Below are 22,592 nucleotides of genomic sequence, written 5' to 3'. Positions count from 1 at the left end.
AGCCTGTATATTAGAAGTGTCACAGTCTAAAATATGAATATGGGAAACATCTTTGAAATATGTATAATGTAGATGCCAAGTAAGCATAAAAGGACCTTAAATAGTGCAACTATACACAATTCAATACTTGTAGAAAGAAGGATATAGTTATAGTAGGCTTAATAATGACAAAATAATTTTATCTCAGTTTGTTTTTGTTTGATTTGTGCAGGAACTAAATCATAGATATGCACTGCAATGATTATGTTATTCCCCTGCTTCTGTTTATGTAAAGAAAAACACTTCTCAGCAGGGCTTAAGAGTCTGAGCTATGAATCTGAAGGATCAAAGTGAATTTGATGCCGTTTGTTCCCACTGATGTGTCAAAGTCACTCCAGGATAAACAATTGTCGCAGTTAATGTGCCTTGTTCACTGAATTCTAAATAGAGCAAACCTAAATATTGCCGGTGAATGTAAACTATATCTATGTATGATCACTGACTTGGTACCCTCCATGCTGTCTGATGTAGAAAATCCTAAAATAAATACATGTACCCACTGTGTATCTGCTGTATATCCAACATGTGCCGTGCTGTGCTGTTATAGATGTGACAGATACTACATGTTCTAGACTGAGGTCACTTTTCTTAGCGTGGCCTCGGGGTTACCTCCTCCATTTGCTATTTTAACATCAACTATTAGCGAGACGAAACATCAGCCCACACCTAAATTATGACCTGGTGAAACATTTCGTACTCTGTTTTTCTTATTGAATCCAGGGTAAACATAGATCTGAGTCACTACGTATGCAGTTTTGTGCTTTTACTGGAGTGAAAGGTAAACTCTCACCAAATGAAATATTACATCATAGATACAAGAGGCAAATAGTGTGTCTTTGCCGAGTTCACTCAACAATAAATTGACAAATTCGAGCATATAATAGTCTTAGCGCATGAATTTAGTTGGTGCTGTGTGGCTGTACACATTTTTAAGTTGCAGCAGCTTTCTTTTTTATCAAATGTGATCTTTTCTAATTGAAATAACTTTTTTTTTCTGCAAATATAGTTATTTTCTTCCTGTGATGAAGTGGGTCTTATAAAAATCCTCAATCTTTTGGTAGAAAAGTGAAATTTTCCAGTTTTTCATCCAAGGTTACAAGATATTTCTTTAATCCTTTGATTACATCCAGATCCTTGAATGAATGAATGAATGAATAAGCAAAAAATGTAAAAGTTTCTTTTCCTTCTGGTTACTTAAAAGTATTCAGTGAAGATGTGCAAAATACATCAGTGGGGATAACACATTCGATTAATGTAGAAATTAACTTAAGAGTCGCTTTTCAGAAGTTCTGAAGTTTCTCAAGGTCACATATACTAACTAGAAAAGCACTCAGAGAGCGCACACCTCCGCCAAGGCAGATCAGCCCCCCGATCACCACTAAAATTTAATCATTTGTTCCTTGTGCCAGTATCAACATTTCCTGAAAATTTCATCAAAATCCGTCCATAGCTTTTTTGAGTTACCTTGCTAACAGACAGATGGATAAACAGACAAACCCAGATGAAAACATTACCTCCGCTGTTCCTTGGTGGAGGTATTTAATAATAATGGATTACATTTCTATAGCGCTTTCTAAGGCACTCAAAGCGCTTTACATTATTGATCAATATTCATTCACTCTTACACTCTGGTGGTGATAAACAGCCCCTCCGACTACCACCACCAAACATTCATACACCAGTGTGAGTGACACTGGAGGCAAGGTGGGTGAAGTGTCTTGCCCAATGACACATGACTAGGACAAAGAGGGATTTGAACTGCCAACCCTTTGGTTAGTGGACAACCCACTCTACCTCCTGAGCCATGGCTGCCCAATTAAATACAGGGTGGGGAAGCAAAATTTACAATATTTTGAGGCAGGGATTGAAAGACAGTGTATGACCAATTAGTTTATTGAAAGTCATGAGAATTTATTTGCCACAAGAAAATTTACATAATAGAAAATGTTTTTATTCTATGTGTCCTCCTTCCTTCTCAATAACTGCCTTCACACGCTTCCTGAAACTTGCGCAAGTGTTCCTCAAATATTCAGGTGACAGCTTCTCCCATTCTTCTTTAATAGTATCTTCCAGACTTTCTCATAATAGTTTTGCTCATAGTCATTCTCTTCTTTACATTATAAAGAGTCTTTATGGACACTCCAACTATTTTTGAAATCTCCTTTGGTGTGACGAGTGCATTCAGCAAATCACACACTCTTTGACGTTTGCTTTCCTGATTACTCATATGGGCAAAAGTTTCTGAAAAGGTATGGATAATAGTGTTAGGTATGATTATGACATCAATATATGTTTGGTTTCAAAACAATTGACGTAGGGCCTGCTGAGAAAAAACAACTAAATGTTCATTGTAAATTTTGCTTCCCCACCCTGTAAAACATCCATTTCTCTGTTTAATACAAATATTAAGAATGTTAGGATTAACTTGTGTAATTTTACATTGATGACATGTTCTAAATAAGTAGGTTTGATTTATTACATGTAGTAATACTTTAAAGCACGGGTGTCAAACTCCGGTCCTCGAGGGCCGGTATCCTGCATGTTTTAGATATTTCCCTCTTCCATCACACCTGGTTCAATTAATAATCAGCTCATCATCATGCTCTGCAGAAGCCTGATAATGATAGAATGGCTTCCTGGTGTGATGGAAGAGGGAAATATCTAAAACATGCAGGATACCAACCCTTGAGGACCAGAGTTTGACACCCCCTGCTTTAAAGGATTCACTGGAGAATGCGGGCATCGATCCCACTACCTCTCGCATGCTAAGCGAGCGCTCTACCATTTGAGCTAATTCCCCTCTGTGTATACAGGAAATTTGCCTAAGTAAAATTTACTCAAATTGAAGAAAATTTTACTCTACTCAAATAACATTTGGTCCCTCTGTAAAAGGAGTAAAAGTTACTCTTTGGGTGGAAATCTCCAAACTCAATATAGAGACCAATTTATTCGTTTTGAGGAAAATACTTTTGACTCTGGAAAAAATGCTCTAATTTTTCCTATGCACAGTAACAGTCTGAACCTGCTGTTAATAGTTTGCGTTCCGTTTGGCGCATAGTCATCGTCTGACATGTTTGCATACTGTTTTCATGCGCTGTGTTTCTTGTGCAGTCCATCTTCGATACACTAGTGATAAAAGGCCACACACTCAGATCCACACTGCTTTGCTTCTTCAGCACAGTTCCTCAACTCCTCCATGTCCGTTGCTAATATTCTCATTAGGGTCAATGAAATGGCCGTCTCACATGTTTTCACAGCCGGTGTGTGACATCATCACATCTCAAAAGCACCTCATAAACACATAGTCCTCGTCTGAGCTCGGGTCTGGGAAAGCTTATAGCCACCTCTCCGCCCTCCCGGTCATTGTCTGTGGGGTGACAGTGATCTAAGAGACCGTGAATGACGAACAGAAAAAAAAAAAAAAACATTTGAGAAGATTAGAAAATTTGCATGTATATAACTCCTTTGATGTTTCTGTTCTTTGCTAACATCAGCATGAATTGCCTATCAGCTCTGAGGTGATCAGACTGGACACTGTGAATGTGGAGAAGTTACATTAATACTGCGATTTCTGGAATGTCTACAAACACTACAAGAGGTGTTTTACTGTAGTTCTAATCAGGTGCAAGATCTTAGGTCAATTTGAAATAATCAGACTGAGGATTTCAAGTGTGTGAAGTGTGTTTCCTAACATTATTGTCCTTTAAACCTTTACGCATGGGCCACACAAGGTGCAGAACAAAAAATAAAATACCTCTAAAGCTGAGGCTTTGATCATTAAGGTGAATGTTTGGCAAGAAATAACAGTTTCACCACCACAAAGCTGTACAGTGGAGCTCAGAGGCAGTCATCCACCAGCCTTTGACAGCTTGTTGGCACGCTGAATTATTGTGTGGACATGCTGCAAAGGAGTACTGATATCGCCTATTAATTATTGAGAACTAATTCAAGCTTTTTCACAGAGTTGAGATTTTTGGGTCAGAATGAGCACATGTAAAAGTAGAAAAGCACTCTAAGAATGCAGACCTCCGCCAAGGCAGATCAGTCTCTCAGTCTCCCCACCCACCCACCCCCAGCCTGATCACCACCAAAATTTAATCATTTGTTCCTTGTGCCAGTATCAACATTTCCAAAAAATTTCATCAAAATCCTTCCATAACCTTTTGAGTTATCTTGCTAGCAGACAAACAAACAACCCCCCCCATCACTTTTTGAGTTATCTTGCTAACAGACAGACAAAAAACCACCCCCCCATCACTACGAAAATTGTATCATTTGTTCCTTGTGCCAGTATCAACATTTCCTAAAAAAAAAAATTAATCAAAATCCTTCCAAAACTTTTTGACTTATCTTGCTAACAAACAAACAAGCAAAAACTTCCCACCCCCCCATCACTTTTTGAGTGATCTTGCGAACAGATACACAAAAAAACAACCCCCCCAATCACCACCAAAATTTTATCAGTTGTTCCTTGTGCCAGTATCAACATTTCCTAAAAATTTCATCAAAATCCTTCCATAACTTTTTGAGTTGTCTTGCTAACAAACAAACAAACAAACAAACAAAAACTTCCCACCCCCTCATCACTTTTTGAGTTATCTTGCAAACAGATACACAAAAAACACCCCTCCACCCCGATCACCACCAAAATTCAATCAGTTGTTCCTTGTGCCAGTATCAATATTTCCAAAAAATCTCATCAAAATCCTTCCAGAACTTTTTGAGTTATCTTGCTAACAGACAAACAAACAAAAAATCTGCCCCTGTCCCCCCCGATCACTTTTTGAATGATCTTGCTAACAGACAAACAGACATACTCTGATGAAAACATAACCTGCACTGTTCCTTGGCGGATGAAATGAACAAATGAATAGACAGACACAGACTACTATAGAACTAGAAAAGCACTCGGAGAGCTCAGACAACCGCCAAGATAGATCAGTCCCCCCCCCCCCAATCACAACCAAAATTTAATCATTTATTACTTGTGCCAGTATCAACATTTCCTGAAAATTTCATCCAAATCCATTCATAACTTTTTGAGTTATCTTGCTAACAGACAGATAGACAAACACCGATGAAAACATAACCTCCGCCGTTACACTTGGCAGAGGTAATAAAGTTGGTTTCTTTATCACCTCATCTTAAACCTATTGCCTCTGATGGATTTCAGAAGACTGCAGCAACAGATACTGTAATGTGCAGGAAAAGATCATCCAGTTCAACCTCGACTATGTAACTCGTATTCGCACTTTGACTAGTTACAAGCCTTTGCCCCCTGAAATTAGATGTAATCCCTTTAAGGAGTGGTTGATCTGCTTATCGTTTCGCTACACTCAGAGCCAGTTTCTCCCCCAAAGAATCTATCATGTGACATCTGAATTTTTAACCCATCAAATGAGCTTAAGTTATACTAGTGCTGCAAAGTTTCAGGAGATCCCATGATTTACCAATAATCCACAGTCCCTATTTGCCATTGGCTTTCTAGATTACAATATGTTTTCTTTGTGCCATTTTCCTTTTCTGCTATTAACACTGAAGCAGCCTCCGTAGCCTTTGCTTTGCTTTATGAAAGCCACATCTAATCCCTCATTACCCCACATTCAGGCGTTTATTGAAATGTTTTCAAGCCTTGTATGTGGTCCTTCTGGATTAGTGGATTCAGCATAACACAAATGAGAAATTCCAATGCATCCGTACAACAATACATGCAAATGGATAATTCCTCTTTTAGTATGGCTTTTCAATGACCTGTGTTATCTCAGGTTTTTTTTTTTTTTTTGTGGTCTGCCATGTGTCATCATGCTGATCTATGAAAGCCAGAGCTCCTTGCAGCAGCTCCGGTTTAAGATACTTTTGTTAGATGCTGCAACTGTTTGCAGTTGAAGGGAATAGGCGCTAGTGTGCTGATGTAATCTGTTAAAGGGAAGGAAAACATTGTATAGTTGTTGCTGAATGAGCCGTGGAAGGCCTCAGCCGAGGAGGAAACAGAGAACTGGGGTTAGGAGGATTAGTGTTTTTTTTTTTTTCAGTCTTCAGCTTTACTTTTCCACACCTTCTACTCACAGTTTTTGCCCTTTATCTTTATCTTTTTTTTTTTTTTTATATAAAATGGTGCTAAATTTGTTTCTGGCCTCATTGCACAAAGCTCCCCTCTTAACACCTTTCAGATATATATTCTTGAGGCACATTAAAAAGTGAATGTAAAGGTAAAAAATAAGTACATAAGATCAAAAGTAGATCCATTTGCAGTGTATTTTTATGGCCAACAGAAAGACACATTTGAATGGTGAAAGAAGAACCTCAGACTTAAGCTATAAGCATGTGGTCACATAATGATTATGGATTGTCTTGAGTGGTGTTGGAGTTTTTTAATGTGGTTTTTTATTCCGATCGTGCTTTCAATAAAGAGAGGACATCAGCAGTTTTTCAAACCATAATACAGTTCAAACCATAATTTTTCTACGCTGCCAGTAAAGCAGTACAAATACAATATGACCTGCAGAGTCTGGGTGAATTGTTGTGGTTTTCTTTGTCACATACCAAATGTGACGAATTTTTACTGAAAACTAAAACGGGGAGGGAGAATCATGAAAGAAGACTCGAGACTATAGTTTTCAGAGGGTGTTCTACAACATGTGATCTTTCACATGGGATTAACTGTAATGTTTTCATGAAGACTGTTGTGTCATAAGGCAGGGTTAATCAGCACTGCGGGGGTGCCATGTACTCCATCTGCACATTTGATCTCCTACTGTTATGCTCAACTGGGCCACATTTATCTTCTCCTGCAAATCAGCGCTTCGCTTCTAGAGAAATTCTCACTTTCATTTCACAGTACTGAAGGCATCAATACTAAAATAATACTCCCTAAAGATTTTTTTTCATTTTTTTTCCCACAAACCAGGGGTTTGACTATTTAATGGCACAGGAAAAATCATTAAAATTCTAAGCCAGAACAATTTTGCATCAAAACTTCAATAAAAGATCTGAATACTTTTGCAAAGGCTCATTCTAAAGAAATAATAATGGGTTCAACATCATTTGGAGCCTGCTGCTTCGATCTCTCCCTTTGGATAGTCTATCGTACAGCGTTCAAGTACAAAGGTGCCAAAGGGTTTATATCCTTGTAATTCAAAGATTAAAAAAAAAGAAAAAAAAAATCAACAAATTTTTGTAGATGTAAGTGTATTACTGACAAAAGCAGTAATAGCCCACTCATGGAGAAACATCGGAACACCAAGAGTAGGTAGAAGGTTGTCTGAGCTATGTACAACTCAGCCTTTAGAGAAAAATACTTATACAATAAAACATCAACAATATAATTTTCATCAGATCTGGGTTCCTTTCATTGCGTACATAATAAGAACAGACACGACACATATGACGGAAGTATAACATGTAAACAGTAGCCGTCTGCAGTATTCAAGTCAACAGAAATGTCCTTTTTTAATGAGTTATTTTATTTATCTAAAATAAAATAGAATATGACTTACTAGCCTGATCACCAACCAAGAAATTAAACAAATACAGGTGGGGGTGGAAATGGGATTGTTTTGATTTAAAGAATATAATATAATATAATATAATATAATAGAATAGAATAGAATAGAATAGAATAGAATAGAATAGAATAGAATAGAATAGAATTGAATTGAGTAGACAATACACACATATACAATGAAACTGGGTAGAGCTAACCTTCATAAGTGCCACAAAATAAAAGGATGAATAGCAATAAATAAGACATCTGATAAAAACAAACAATCAATAAAAACGAACATCCAAGAAAATCAGCGAGTCACTAAACACATTCATTAAAATCCACAGTTCAGACTCTTTGCACACACATACTTATATTGCACAGTATTACAGTGTTTGTTCAACACATGTAATTGTGCTTTCTTGTTATGTGTGAAAATAATAAAAAGAATGTTGGTAAAAAAAAAAAAGGTACAAATGGTGCAAACGACTCATCTGGATTTAACAGAGCAAATAGGTAAGAGCCTTCCACAGGATAATACCTCCAGTGATGAATATATTTCAGATGGAGATAAATTCTTTAACCCTAACTGATGCTAGGTGTAGCTTCTCATTTCTTGAAAAGCTGTAAATTTGTTGAGAACATAAACATTAGACTTTCAGTGGAAAAAGTAATGTACTCTAATGAGTCCAGATTGAACCTGTTCCAGCCTAATGGATGCATCATGGTGAGCAGAGAAGTGGATGAAGTGATTACCCATCATGCCTAGTGCTTATAATACAAGCCTGTTTTGATCTTAGGTTGATTCAGTTGATCAGGTGCAGGTTGAGCAACGCTATGTGTCCATGAAATGATGCCAGCTGCTACCTGAATATATCGAATGACCAGGTTTCTCTATTAATGGATCATAGCTGTGTGGTTCAGGCAACATGAGACATCATTTTCACACATGGGTCGGCCACCACAAAGTCCAGACCTAACCATCGCAAAGACCACTTTACACAGCGGTCTGACTTTCCCATCATCACAACAAAATCTTGGTAAAAAACAATGCGACTCTGGATGAAAATAAGTGTTGTGACACTTATTGTGACATTGCATAAGTACTATGTGGCATAAACAATGCCACAGCGAGTGCATCCTATAATCAAATCTAAAGGTGGTCCAACGAAATGCGGTGTGTGATTTATTCATTTATTTACTTGTTTTTTTGGATGGAACAGTTGATTCATATGATGTTAACATTACAGACACTCATCCCCATCCGAGGTGTTTGGTTGGTGCTGTTACTCATGGTACAAAAGTGGAGATGAAAAGTCACAAATAAAATGATATAGAGGCTTTAATGCTAGTAAAAAAAAAAGAAGAAAAGAAAGAATAACCTACATTCAGAAAGCCAAACAGCAAGTATATGAAAAAATTTGGAGACCCTTCATTAACTACGTCAAAGAGTTAGACCTAATAGGCAATTCAGTCACCTGTTAGCATTATAGCAGTGGTTTCCAACCTTTTTTGGCTTGTGACCCCATTATAACATCACAAATCTCTGGTGACCCCAGACATTCAAAACTGAGACATTTTTCTCTTGGAGATGTCTTAGCGGGGCCAGGTGGGTGAAGAAATCGTTCCATTCTCTGTTTGGTCCGGTTTCGTCTGTGTTCGGGCAGGTTGAAGTGTAGTAACGCATGTGGTCATATGATCGGGTCAATCAAGATATGCCCTCTCAGGTATTATATCCTGCATTTTATTTGAACTTGACTTTCATTAGGAAAAGTGCATGGTGTTTTAATTAGAATGAAATATATATTGAATAAAATTAAAAAATATATTTTTATTAGTAATTTACTTGCTTTTTTTTTTTTTTATCAATTACTAGAAATGACAGGCAACCCCATATGAATTCCAGGTGACCCCACATGGGGTCCCAACCCCAAGGTTGAAAAACACTGCATGATATGCATTGCAGTTCCTGGTTTTATATGGACAAGTACACTTGTATACCCTGGACTCGGAGGATTCCAGTGGATTCTGATTTTTGTTTAGTTGAACTACCACTGTCAAAAAAGAGAAGCTCTGTTTGATGTTTTGTATGCTGTTATTATTATAATTTTTAATTAATTTATTTGTTTTGTTTTTGTTTTTAATTAAATGGTATGGTAAAGGAGGGTAAATTGTGACTGAAGTGAATGCTGTGCTTTCATGATTATAAACCTCAATAAAAATATTCTGGAAAAAAAAAAAATAAATCAGACACTTTTTTCTTGCATCACAGATAAAAAAAAAAACATATTTTATTTCATCTAAACAAAATCTCCCTCTGCTGTTTATTTTCATTGGGTTGTTTATTTAGTTAATTTTTCAGCACTTCTTTCGTCTGGTGTCTTAGAGCTGCTCTAGCAGTCACACCAGTACATACAGACCCTGAAACCAGTGACCCCTGGGCAACCTTGCTGTGTTCATCTTTTCTCCTCTCCCATTTCAGAAACAGAAACTTAAGACACAGGTCCATGTGCTTTTCCAGACAGCATATCCTCCCTATGGTAATTCTTGAGTTGCTTCGTATCTTGCATCATTTAACAGCATATACTGTACCTGTCTTTGATCTGGTCAAGGTCTATGTCATTCCTCCCACTTAGTTCTATATATACTGAAGTATTACTGTTCTTATCTCTAAATGAGGATACACCTCAGCTTCGACACACTTGAAATATACTGACAGTTTTATGCTGAAGAGCAGGCTTCTCAGAAGTACAAAGCAGCTTCTTCCATGCTCAGGCCGTTTTTCATCTAACAGGTGTCTGAATCTGTTCACATTTATGCCTTTAATAGAAATACCACATATATATGAGGGCTAATCTGCAGGCGAAAGAGCGCACACCTGTACCAGGGAAATAAATTTGATCATATTTAGCTCCGGGGTGTGTTATAGGAACTAAAGGAGGAACACAAAGTCCATGAATGTCAGGGAGAATGTTTTCAAGCTGTAAAAATAACTATCACAGAAGCTGCAAGAGAGAAGCCACATCCTCTTTCTTCACAATCCCATGTTTGCTCAAATGGAAGTCTGGTTTGTGTATGGAGAGAGTCTGCTGTCTCAGTAAATAGCAGCAAGCGGGTTCTCTATCAGGAGAGATCTGAAAAAGTGTTTTTAATGTTCTTAGTAAGTTCTTTGCACATTGTGGTGGAATAAATTGATATAACATGGGGCTGTAAAAGTAAACATTAGCTTTTTTTTTGTTAAAGATAAAAATAACACTTACTGTTGGATGTAACTTCAATTCATTTAAAGAAATGAAAGGTCTTTTCCTCTTCTTTTCTGTGCTTCCTTTCACAGACACTGACACTTTTACCATCTTCTTCTCTTTTTTAGCCAGACAGATGAAGAAGAATCACGACCTTTGACAGTTGGTGTGTCTGTCAGGTCGAGCAAGCTTTACACCCTGCAAAGCATTCCAAAGTTATCCATAAATCTCCCCTAAGAAATCAAACTTTGATTTATTTTCTGCCATTGTCACAGGGGTCTGGAGTCAAAGCGCTCAACAGAGAGTCACAAAGGTTACCACTCCAGGTCTCCCAGCAGGATATGATACATTAACCCATTCAGTTCCTGTGTAATGTCATCTAACGCTGCTATAATGGGATCATTTGTTTAACGATTATGTTCGTGTTTGAAAGACTAATATGCAAGACTTTGAAAAGTTTGGTCAGCTGAACAATAGAATTTGCCAAACACCAGACCTGATGCAGAGTAATAGGTTTCTTAACGGCACATTAAGAAGAAGAATCTTTATTATTTGAAGTCAAAAAAAACTACATTAACATGCAAGATTTCAAAAAAAGTTCATTAAAGTGATTGTGTGACGGTGTATAACTCACTGGTGAAAAAAGCCCTGATGAAGACCAGAGGTAGCAATGCGCTGGCTGTATTTTAAATGATTGCCATGGAGTAATAAAGGCATTTTATTTTTACACAAATCCTTGGAATATTTTTTGAAATCTTGCATGTTAATGTGGATTTTTTTTTTTTTTTTTTTTTTTACTCCAAATAGTAAGACACACCACAAGTTTCAAAACAGCACCTGTGGATAATCACCAAGAAGACCCAGCAGCACTTCCACTTTGTTGGTTAAGAATCTTTATTTGTTAGTATATACAGTCGCGGAAAGAATTATTAGACCACCCTTTGTTCTTTAATTTCTTGTTCATTTTAATGTCTGGTACAACTAAAGGTGCATTTGTTTGGACAAATATACAGGGTGGGGAAGCAAAATTTACAATATTTTGAGGCAGGGATTGAAAGACAGTGTATGACCAATTAGTTTATTGGAAGTCATGAGAATTTAAATCTTCAAATCATATTTTACTGCATTTCTAACAGTCTTTTTGTCTACCTCAAGTTCAATTGCCATTTTTCTCATGGATTTGGTTGGATCCTTTAGGATTTTGGATTTGAGAACTTTAATTAAAGCTTTGGTACGTTTTTTGTTGCTTCCTCCACTTCCAGACTTTCTCGTAATAGTTTTGCTCATAGTCATTCTCTTCTTTACATTATAAACAGTCTTTATGGACACTCCAACTATTTTTGAAATCTCCTTTGGTGTGACGAGTGCATTCAGCAAATCACACACTCTTTGACGTTTGCTTTCCTGATTACTCATATGGGCAAAAGTTTCTGAAAAGGTATGGATAATAGTGTTAGGTATGATTATGACATCATTATATGTTTGGTTTCAAAACAATTGACGTAGTGCCTGCTGAGAAACAACAACTAAATGTTCATTGTAAATTTTGCTTCCCCACCCTGTAATGATAACAAAAATAGCTCATAATAGTTTAATTTCAGAACTGATATCAATCCATTTTTCATGGTTTTCTTGATAATAACCAAAATCACCTCAGTTCTTACATCAATATCTATGGCATTGTACTGACAAAAACAGTGCTTTTAGGCATTCCATGTTTTCTTTTCTGTCTGTTTTAGTTACATGATTCACACAGGAGTAAGTACTTGATTGCATAACCATTGTTTTTGATGACTTTTGTTGGTCTAATCGTTTTTTTTTTTCCCGTGACTGGATTTTACATGTGGATGCACAACACGCACTGACACTGACCCTCTGCTTTTAGCCACTCATACCACACACTGCAGACTAGAAGCAGTGGCAGCAAGGTAAGTCACCTGGGGATTAAGAGAACATCAGCTTACAATTTCTGTGGTGGTGTGGGGAAATGAACTTGCGACCTTTTGGTCAGAAAAGTTTCTCCAACTCTATAGGTCTCCGCTGCACATAAAACCGTAAGAGAGTAGTCTGGGTTGTCTATAATAAGATGCGTATCAGAGACAAAATGAATTATAGTTTTTCAGATTTCTGAGTTAATAAATTATTCATTCGAATCACAGCAGAGCTTTGTAGTGCGCAACCCTAATTACTACAGTATGTTGTATTTCTTTTATGAGTTAATTGGACATGCTCCTGTGTAGAGCACGGAATACAAATGCAGCTTGTGATATTAACACTGTAAATAATGAAAACAGAACATTCTTAAACAGTTACTCATGAATAAAATATGATGTAAGTTCATTCTGTTCAATTCATTTTATAACCCGGCATTGATTTTTGAATAACTAATGCATCTTTGGTCATATCTCTGCATGTTTGTTATTTAAGGCTAAACCGACTTCTACCAATTTAGTTCCACAAGCAGCGCTGTGTCGTAGCGTATAATTTGTATCGGAAAATGTCACACACCTTGCTGTACGAGACTCGTTTCTTACTTGTTAAGAAAAAGATCTTTTGAGTCTTTTAGAGTTTACGTGGATCAGCATGAATGTAGATGAGAAGCGTTCAGAATGTGCCTATGGATCATGTAAGCGAGACGTTGACATCAGCAGGCAGAAATCTTTTGGCTTTACAGCTGAAGGTATGTCTGATTAAAAGAGATTCTCCAGAGAATGGTATCCGCACAAAAACTGATTATGATGAATATGTGCTGGCAGCTTATTATCTGTTCTCACACAAGAAAGGATTTGAGATTAACCATAGCACGGCTGGACGCAGTATGTTTTGATGGAGCGACGTCCTACCAAAACCGAACTCACAAAAGTTCACGCTGAGCTCGTTAAATGTGTCTGCAGATAAGGCGATGATAGATGGTGACCCATTCACCTCCTATGCGTATGATGTATGCGTTCAATTATAATGATGATGTTTCTCTGCTGTGTTCCTGAGGTCAGTTTAGCCTAGTGCAGTGTGTTCGGTTTATACTTGTGTTTTCATCACTCATAGAGCAACCGGCCACAAATTGAGACAAAATGAAACGCTCAGAACGACTGGAAATGGGATTTTCAGTATAGCCAATGAAGCGTCGACTCCAACTTTTAAATGACAGAGTGTGAACGCAGCAGAATTGTAGCTTAACGTATTAAAGCATTAGACAAAATCCTGTCTTTTGGCTAAACTTGCTTGTTTAATGAGTGGGTTACTGCTTGTGGCTTATTTGAAGATCATTTGCTGGTCTGCGAGACCCTGTAATATCATACCTCAAAACATCAGAGAAGTCTTTAATTACAAAGTCAGAGCAACATTTCCTCGGATCATGGAAGAACACAAAAGACTCCGTTGAGATGTTAGGTGCCAATTTATCTGTGATTTATATTACCCTTCCTTTTTCCTGCACCGTAATTCACTTGTTGGCCTCACAGTCGCTGTTATTGATGAAGGCAGAAGAACCTCATACGCTGCCTTAGCACACAACTGGCGGGTGGCTGGATACCAGATGAAAGACAGAATAGATGGTTGACAGGTCGGGGGTCACAGGGGGCAGCTGGACATTTGGCTGACCTTTGACCTAGGACCTCACATGTTAGTCAGAGCATTGGCGCTTGATTGGATTCCATTAGATATACCACATAACTCATTCTCTGTAAATCACACACCTATGAACAATCACAAACATGATCTAGTATTTTCTGTTTTAATGAGTTTGTGTTGGCATTCGCTTTTAAACCACAATTAAAAAAAAGCTCATCCAATTGCCTAAAATGTAGCTGAGCAAGGTTTTATTTCCTGCAGGCATCAGAGATGTAGCTCAGGCTAAAGTTCAGGGGAATGTTTAATGAAAGGATGTTTTGCTGTCGTTTCATGTTTACTCGTTCACATTAGCTGCAAAGAAAAAAAATCATTTAATTCACTCTACTGCTCAGATATTTAGGGTGGAATGTTTTCTCGCCTTTTTAGTCAGTGAATGAGTTGATGGTGAGCTGACTTTCATTCATGCTGAGTAGGAGGCTCCAAAATATGGTCTAGGATGCAGATATGTGAACACATGGTCCAGACCTCCTCGGAATGTGGTCTGAGTGATGGGATCTCCATGCATCCTTGTTGTGTCTTGGGTGCTATCACACTTAGCATCACAGCTGTCCACTTGTGATCGGCTTGAACATTTGCCTTTGGTGACAAAACTTGCATCTTAATGCCAGGTCCAGACTCAAATTTGTATTAAAGGGGTTATATTTTGCTAGACCCACTTTTATTAGTCTTTGGTTCATTTATTTGTGTATTTGGATCCTAATAGTTCATAAAGTTTGAATTTGAACCCTCCAGGTGCTGCAAAGCTATCTTTATATTCATTTTGGCAGAAATTGAGTGGATTTCTCCAACCCATTTTAATTCTTGCTTAATTTGTTACATCTACAGGGTGGGGAAGCAAAAATTTACAATGAACATTTAGTTGTTTTTTCTCAGCAGGCACTACGTCAATTGTTTTGAAACCAAACATATATTGATGTCATAATCATACCTAACACTATTATCCAAACCTTTTCAGAAACTTTTGCCCATATGAGTAATCAGGAAAGCAAACGTCAAAGAGTGTGTGATTTGCTGAATGCACTCGTCACACCAAAGGAGATTTCAAAAATAGTTGGAGTGTCCATAAAGACTGTTTATAATGGAAAGAAGAGAATGACTATGAGCAAAACTATTACGAGAAAGTCTGAAAGATACTATTAAAGAAGAATGGGAGAAGTTGTCACCCGAATATTTGAGGAACACTTGCGCAAGTTTCAGGAAGCGTGTGAAGGCAGTTATTGAGAAAGAAGGAGGACACATAGAATAAAAACATTTTCTATTATGTCAATTTTCTTGTGGCAAATAAATTCTCATGACTTTCAATAAACTAATTGGTCATACACTGTCTTTCAATCCCTGCCTCAAAATATTGTAAATTTTGCTTCCCCACCCTGTATAAGTAGTTACGTTACAACCAGGGTTCAATTTGTCAAAATAAAACAGGAAGGGGGGGGGTTAGCAATGGGGGTGTGGTCCATAACTAACGTAACTAATGCTGGTGTGAAACAAAAGCGAAACTTTACATACTTTCAGCGTTGAACTCCTGGGTTCTATTCCTCTATTAAACAGCGGATCTTACATGAAATTTTCACAACTTCTAACCTGTATCCACTGAACCTCCTCCACTGCTCTATGGGCTCCATGAATTTGTCACATTTATCCCCCTTTACGGCACCCCAGTGCATGGGGACGTTCGCAAATTCTGAGACTGTTGACAGTTCGGCTCAGGTGAATGTTAGTGCCAGTAATGTAGGATATAGGTGTAAGAAAAACTCTGTCACAACCTGCCTGTTATTTCAGTTGGTTGGTTGTCCCCCCGAGAATGAAATTCATTGAGCAGAAGGAGGGATGTAAAAACCAGAGGGGGGTTGATTCCCCCATCCCCCCCAACAAATCACACCCTGGTCACAACATTTGCACATATAAGGTCAAGACTTCCAATGAACGTTTCTCAGAATACGCCATAATTGTTTATTAGCAGCAGTGGTTGTAGTCCATACTGAAAATATGTCCAAACTTCAAGTGGATTACCTAAAATGTTCGGTTGTTGGTTGAACAGGACAGAGCAGCACAGCCAACAACCTGGAGGGGGTGGGGCGTGAAGTGGCTCATTTCCATTTAAAGGGCCAGCGCTCAAAACAACCTTTCTGGTGTTATTACTCAGAAATAGGGTTGAAGATGGACCTGTGGAATTGAATTAATGAAGAATTCAGACCCAAGCATAGCATTTACAGTTTATGTAGACCACAGGGATGTTTTAAAATGCATAATTCCATTTAAAAAAGCAAGATATCGCTCCTTTAAAAGAATGTTTAGGGCTAAATACGAGGTCAGATTTCTATCGAAAGGCTAGAGAACAGAAAACACCATGTTGAAAGGGGCTAATCTTTAAAAAAAAACTGGTGCTTCCTTTGGGTTCTACCTCAAACTGGGAAAAGTACGATCATTCCAGCAAGTAGAATTTAGCCGAGCAGAGAGCAAGGGTGCATTTTCTACAACACTAGGGGAAAAATACTCTCACTTGAACTTGGTAGCTGTTTAGTGCACTGAGTCGTGCATGTGCAGATGGTCTTCTTTGCCCTTTCTGTGTCTTTTATTTCTTGCTCACAGTGGCTCATACAGCTCTAAGGCTACATTCACACTGGAGGTCTCAATGCTCAATTCACACTTTGTGCTGAAATCTTTTTTTGCGTGGTTGTTCACATTATAATTTAAATGTAATGCCACCAGATTCATGTGTGAACAGTCTATGGCCCTGAAGTGACCCCCACAGGCAGAAGAAGACATGATGTCACACATAACACACCATGTTTATGGGAGTAAATATGGATGTTGCCTGGTCTCACCTCCTCCAGCGCAGCATTATGACATCTGTAGCATTTCAATAATGTGACAAAATGCAACATGATCATTCAGACTGAAGTCATTTTGCAAAATATCAAATATGTGTCTGACATAGGCAGAGGTCGGTAATCCCAGCTTCATAAAGTAAAAGTCCAGCCATTTATTGGTTCTACCTGTTCACTTAACACTGATGATTCCACTAATTATCCCATCTACCTGGATCAGGAGTTGTGCTACTCAAAATGGACTGGTTCAGTGAACGGTTGGAACAAATGTGGGTCTTCTGGGACTTCTACTCTCTGGAGCAGACTTACCCACCTTTCTTGAATCTTTTTACAGAGAGTCCTACCCACATTTGTTCCAACCATTCACTGAACCAGCCTACTTTGATAAGCACAACTCCAAATCCAGGTAGATGGGATTATTAGTACAGGGTGACACAAAAAAACAGGAACTTTTTAACAATCCAATAAAACCAAGAGTGATGGAAGTAAAATATTTTATTCATAATAATTGAAACCTTAAACCATGCCATTTAAGAAACAATGATAGAATTTTCATTTTTAAAAAATTACTTCGTGTAGATGGCGTCCTCCTATACGAGTGCATTCTTGAAATCTGCTGTTGAGATTCCTCATTGACCGCTGCAACATCTCAGCTGGGATACTGTGAATTTCATCCTGAATTCTCTGTTTTAACTCATCCAGAGTTCTTGGTCGAGTCGTGTACACTTTACTCTTGAGATAGCCCCACAATCACAAACGGACAAATCTGGCGATCTAGGGGGCCAGGGAACGTTACCGAATCTTGAGATCACACAGTTACCGAGCAATTCTCGCACAGCCGCCAATGGTTGCTAAAATGGGGGTGTGTTTACTTGCTCAAGGTCACTGTCTCGCAGTGCTGCCACTTGCTCATGTCTGCCAATACGCACTTCAAAAATTCCCGTTTTTTTGGGTCACCCTGTAATTTTAAAAAAAATGAAAATTCCATCATTGTTTCTTAAATGGCATGTTTTAAGGTTTCAATTACTATGAATAAAACATTTTTCTTCCATCACTCTTGGTTTTATTGGATTGTTAAAAAGTTCCCGTTTTTTTGTGTCACCCTGTAGAATCACCTTTGTTAAGTGAACAGGTAGAACCAATACATAGCAAGACTTTTACTCTATGAAGCTGGGATTATCCACCTCTGGATATAGGACAACATATTAAAGAGTCTGAACTGAAAAAATCTCATTTGTATTCTTTAGACTGTCATAGAAAAATCTGATTATGACCATTTTTGCCTGCAGTGTGAACGTAGCCTTAGGGCGTTTTCACACAGCGTCCTTGAGTCCATACCGTACTCGGATACAATCACACCTTTCCCGCAGATGTTGCATTCACATACACATACCACAGCCTGTGCCCGAGCATGAATGGGTGTTACAGGGCTGAAACAGTAGGCGGCGGTGTAGAAGAATTCTGTCACCATCCTACAAACGCAGAAGTCAGAAGAAGACAAACCCTTACCTATCTGTTGACCTGTTTGAGGCAAAGAGAAGTAGAGCGACCTTCGTTGTCTCTGATATATCACAGAGTGGTTTGGTTGATAAGGCGATCCTGTGCTGCGCGGTTCCAAGGGTTTTTCAGGTGACATCAGGAGCGCCGTCTATAGTCTCATGGTGCTTAGCCCACTTCTGTTGTCGGAATGGTGATTAGGTCACTTCCGGACTCGGGCACGGATTGCATTCACATGGCAACGTACCATGCTGGACTACCCTCTGAACTGGATTTGGGCATGGTACTTGAGCACGGAATGTTTGCATTCACATGGATATAATTAAGCGGACTATGGAGTCAAGGTCAACGTCAATGTTACTTTATTTGTACCCGTAGCTAGATTTGTTTTGCAGTCTAGGTGATTGCTTTGATATTACAACAATACATACGTTGAACATGTAGGACAGGTACTTGATCACGCTTACAGACAGGACAAAAAGACAGGACAAGAAGTGCTCAGGGTTCCACTGTTCATCAGTATAGCAGCATGGATAAGTAAAAGAATAAAATAAATAAATAAGATCAAATAAATAAAAACAAGATGCAACAGAATACAATAAAAACCAGAAGAGATAAAAACAATCTGGGATAAAAACCAGGATAAGAACATAAAATTTAAAAATTTGAAGTCACAATAATAATAAATAGAGCAAAGAAATGGAATAAATAACTAAAATAAGTTAGTAAACTGCAATGTCACTATTTCTTATTGAGCTCAGTGACGGCGACAGGAACAAAGCTGTTTTTATAACGCTGTGTCCTGCATCTTGGGACTAAGAACCTCCGTCCAGAGGAAAGGAGCTGAGGGGTCCAGCGTACTCGGATACGGACTGGAGTACGCCATGTGAAAACGCCTTTAGACGTCAAATTTGCTGACGGCAGTTAACATATGCCCACATGAAATCTTGTGACTTGTGATACAAATCTGATGGCATAATTACTCAGCAGGGTTCCCATTTTCACAATTTTACATTAGGTAGAATTGGTTAATAACTCTACTGCACAGCAAAAAAAATGATTTAAAGTCATTTTGCAGAACCAAAAACAACAAATATATACTCTAACCTTTTGACTTGCTAATCCTGAAACACCTGAAAGCTTGTAAAGTTACATCAATAAATGTCTTTCCAACAAACGGCACATAAAGGACATTTTCTTGCACAGCTGGGCAAGCGCTTAATACTGAAGCATCTTCCAGATCCAGACGCTACAAGATAACATCCCTAGACTATGAAGGTCTCATTGCTTTGCAGAAAGCAGGAAATGTAATCACCGAACAGACTAGGGCTCGGGGGTAAGTGCTCTCGGGTGTATTTGAGGTGTGTATGAGTATACCGTGGGGATCATCAGGGGGAAATCCTGGCCGAAGCTTTTGCATAACCCAAACAGGTTTTTTTTCTTTCGAATGGATTAGATATGTTTGATTCAGACTTTTGTGTGTTCCTTTTAAGAGCTTGCGTGAGTGTAATCTTGCGGAGAACATGTTTACTGTGGAAATCCCTTTTGCTCTGAAAAACAACTAAAGTGTTCACTGACTACCTTATGTATACTCAGAAGGGATTGTTTGAAATGAATCACATGAAGGAGGAGACTCGACATGTATACAAGATAAAATATAATTACCCTATCACCTAAATATTTTGCTGAGAACTAAATAAATACCCTAGTGAGGAAATGAAACCCGCATATGACTTCGGAGGCTCAAAAGAATTTATGTGGAAAAAAAAAAGCTACTCATGAATCAGAGCAAACATCTGAAACGGTAAATATCACATAGTAACCGTACTGAACGTGTCGAATTGGAACCTGACTCTGATGTAGCGCCGCACGCATGTGGAAAACCTGCTTGTGGAAATGTAGAAAATGTCATTATCACATTTTCCAACAAGTTTGAAAACAAGATAAAAGGTGTAACATCGACGGCGTGCCAATATCTCTATCCATCTTTACGTGACGGAGCCAGAGTTTATGTGAGGAACAGCTGTTGTTTGTTGTTGGCAGGGAACTGTTTGGAAAGTTCCAGTACATGTGTGTCTGCGTGCGCTCATTTGTCTATCTGCGCATGATGCTCTGTGTGATCGGGATGGATCTATGTTGACTTAAAATTATGTGACTCGGTGAAACAAAAGAAAGAGATCCAAACAGACACTCAGTTCTGACGACTCTCTCCGTTGCCAGAGCGTGTTGTCTTTATACGTCGAACCTGTTTCTGAGCTTAGAGTGGCTTACCGACGACGACTTCCTGCGGGACTAACAGTTAAACAGACTTCTCTGCAGAGACCGTGTGCACACCAGAACCCTGCCTGGGTAGTCTTCATTTGTTTGCAGTGTTTATCAGTCAGTGACAGGTTGTGTTTATATGTGTGGTTCCAGTAAGACTTTATGACCCTGGCGACCTGGATTTCCCCCCCATACCCACTTGCACCCTTCTTTCATGCCTTGAAGAGAGCGACAGAAGAGAGTAATTCAGTTCACTTCCCTCAGGACTGATTACACGGCTACAGGAGTAGTGGATTAAAGCTTTGGCTGCAGGCTTCTAACACTTGTTGGGTTCAAAGTTGGACAACTCTTGGACAATCTTTACTCCTAACATATTTTGATTTATCTCCAACTTCCATGCTTTTATGTTTTGTGTGTGTTTTGTATGCACTTCAAAGCACTTCATTATTCATTCAGTAGGGTCATTAGTTGCTCGCTCATTTGTAGTTATAAAGCTCCTATACTATTTTCTCTTTATGTCTTCAAACATTAGACCTCAGAAGGGTTACAGGGAAATATTTAATACCCAAAGAGACAGTTAAAGGGTTATTTTGGATTACTTCTGTTGAGTTCTTATCCAAAGTTAGTGCATCTGGTATTCTGCAGTAGATCTCAGCACAGCCTCGGTTTAGAAAAAAGACAAAAGCAGCAACCCAGAAGCTATGGATGGATATTTTAGCCTCTGAAAATAAAATGCCCACCTAAAAATCTTTGTTAAATCTCACTTAGACGGCTCTGTTTGACAGTGAGCTAAAACAGTTATATCACTCTCATCGAAGCCACCGCCCTTCTTGGACAAAAACATCAGTTTTACTTTTCAGAAAAACAGTTTGCTTAGCTACCAGTGCATCGGTCATTTTGTTTTTTGCTTTTATTATTATGTGACTTTGATCACACACCTATCAAGACAATAGAAGATAGTTAACTCCTGTGTTGTGCAAGGTCAAACTGCAGTTTAAGCCAGGAAATCTGAAGGCCTCAAGGAGGTCTATAGGTACACTAGAACTACTGTTTTTGCCGCTGCTTGTCCGACAGTCGCGGAAAAAAAATATTAGACCATCAAAAGTCATCAGAAACAATGGTTATGCAATCAAGTACTAACTCCTATGTGTATCATGTGACTGTCAATTTGTCACCAATAGAGAGATGAGAGTTGATAGTCGTGGAAAAAATTATTAGACCATCAAAAGTCATCAAATACAATGGTTACGCAATCAAGTACTTACTCCTGTGTGTATCATGTGACTAAAACAGACAGAAAAGAAAACATGGAATGCCTAAAAGCACTGTTTTTGTCAGTACAATGCCGTAGATATTGATGTAAGAACTGAAGTGATTTTAGTCATTATCAAGAAAACATGGAAAATGCCTAGATACCAGCTCTGAAATTAACTCTTTCATGCATGAATTATGAAAACCTTAGTCAAGATATTTTTCCTGAGTGTATTTATTCCTCTTTAGGCATGAAAAAACAATGCAATTGATTTTTTTTAATAAACCTGTTTTTTTTATAAAGGTAGTTTTGTTTCTTTATTGCTTTAACAAAAAAAAAATCACTAAAAAAAGGGTTTG

At 38.3% G+C, this 22,592-nt stretch overlaps 1 protein-coding gene and 1 non-coding gene across 2 annotated transcripts in view; one reads left to right on the top strand and one right to left on the bottom strand.

Moving 5' to 3' along the window:
- Positions 1-22,592, top strand: part of LOC115432007 (protocadherin-16-like) — a 107,271-nt gene that overhangs the window by 45,841 nt on the left and 38,838 nt on the right. The gene's annotated exons all lie outside the window — the stretch shown is intronic.
- trnaa-agc (transfer RNA alanine (anticodon AGC)) lies at positions 2,767-2,839 on the bottom strand. The gene has a single exon. It is a non-coding gene; the product is annotated as a tRNA-Ala (tRNA).

This window comes from Sphaeramia orbicularis, chromosome 13 (genome assembly GCF_902148855.1).
Source record: "Sphaeramia orbicularis chromosome 13, fSphaOr1.1, whole genome shotgun sequence".
Classification (NCBI taxonomy): domain Eukaryota; kingdom Metazoa; phylum Chordata; class Actinopteri; order Kurtiformes; family Apogonidae; genus Sphaeramia; species Sphaeramia orbicularis.
The sequence above is the reverse complement of the archived record's forward strand: the minus strand, read 5'-3'. Positions and strand labels throughout refer to the sequence as shown.